Source organism: Nematolebias whitei, chromosome 11 (genome assembly GCF_014905685.2).
Source record: "Nematolebias whitei isolate Nwh7 chromosome 11, NemWhi1, whole genome shotgun sequence".
Taxonomy (NCBI): Eukaryota; Metazoa; Chordata; class Actinopteri; order Cyprinodontiformes; family Rivulidae; genus Nematolebias; species Nematolebias whitei.
In genome coordinates this window covers 871,811-873,585 of record NC_056508.1, presented here as the reverse complement: position 1 = coordinate 873,585, position 1,775 = coordinate 871,811, and positions in this window count along the sequence as shown.

The following is a 1,775-nucleotide window of genomic DNA, read 5'->3' as shown; positions in this document are numbered from 1 at the left end:
GGGGCTGGTGTCGTGTAAACGATCAGCAGAACCGCAGAGAGAAAGAAGTGGATGCACTCAAAATACACGCCGTGTAAACGGCCCCTGCGACTGAGCTGAATACAGCACCTCAGACTGAGGAAGTCCTCAGGATGAGAGACGAAACGTTTCTACATTTTTTGCTTTGTTTTGTTTTTTGTTTATTTGAATGTCCAGAGGACCAGAATTAACTTTTTTGGATTTTTCTACCTGGATTATTGAGCAGCATCAGGACATGAATCTTACTGTTAACTTATTTTATATTTGAATATTTCTGTTCAGTGCCCTGAGACGACTTCTGTTGTGACTTGGAGCTACAGAATTAAACTGAACTGAATCTGATGAACCAGATTCTGCAAAAATAATAATCATAATAATAATAATTAAAAATATATTATATTTAAAGTTCTACATTTTTCTTCATCATTTGATGTACTTGCACTCATTGTACCTAATCTTATTGTCCAATTATGTGGTTTTGATTCGTGTATACAGATTATTTTATTTTAGTGATTTAAAGTTTAGTTCTTGTTTAGTGATTTGTACATCTGTGTGTTAGAATAAAGTTGAACTAAAGGCTGTTTCTCTTCTTTAAACATGTTGGAGGGAAATGTTCCTGAGAGATCCAATAATTGTCTTTTCATGATATTTCAGCTGAATTAACTTTAATTAACAGATAAAACATCATTCTTTATACATAAAATGTACAAAAAAACCCTCCAAAAAAACGTTTCCACCCTCCGTCCTGGTCCTCCCGCCTGCCAGGGCCCAGAATCTGGCCTTTGTGAGCATGTGAGTCCGGGGCTCGGGGTCTGGCCTCGCGTGTTTCAACGGGTCGGCAGCTCGTACGATCCTCCACGGTGACTCCGCTCGCTCGAATTTTGTTGTCGGTCACCAAACACAAAAAAACGCCTGGACTTCAGAATTCAACACGGTGTTGTCATTATTGTTTTTAAAATATTAAAATAGAGGCAACCGCTGCTCCGAGTTCAGAGTAAGTGCAAATGGCGGATCGGTGAAAAGTTTCTGAGATCCAGTGACTCCTCCCCGACCAATCAGTGACCTGCATTAACGTTTCAGTCCGGAGTCAGCTCGACTCAGCTCCAACGGTCCCACCAGAGAAGCAGGGACAGAAAAGATCCTGAATCAGCCTTGAATTAGCTAAAAAGTACTGGTGCAAAAGGGTTCTTTCTGTGGCGGGCTGAGCAGAGTGGGGGCTGAGTAGAAACAGTGCAAATGGGGCATATGTGTCCCTGTGATGGACTTGAGACCTCTCCAGGGTGTCCCCCACCCCTCACACAGTGATTGCTGGACATGGGCACCGGCGACCCCCGTGACCCAAAATGGAAGAAGTGGGTAAAAAAATAATGGATGGATGGTAAATAAACTGTACATATATAGCACCTTTGTATCTAATCAAGACACTCAAAGCTTTTCACAACGACGTCTGTGACGTCTTTTACGTCCACACACACATTCATACAGCACTCTAATAGATCTTTACAAAGATACTGGTAATTGAACAAATCATTCTAAAGAGACTAATCAGTGCTTTAGATCACATTCATGCACTGATGGACACACATCAGAGGCAACGAGGGGTTCAGTGTCTTGCTGACAATACAACATGTGACTGCTGGTGGAATCAGCTGCCCAATCTATCTACCTGGATTACTGAGCATGCATCATGGATTACTGAGCATGCATCATGATTACTGAGCATGCATCATGATTACTGAGCATGCATCATGGATTAC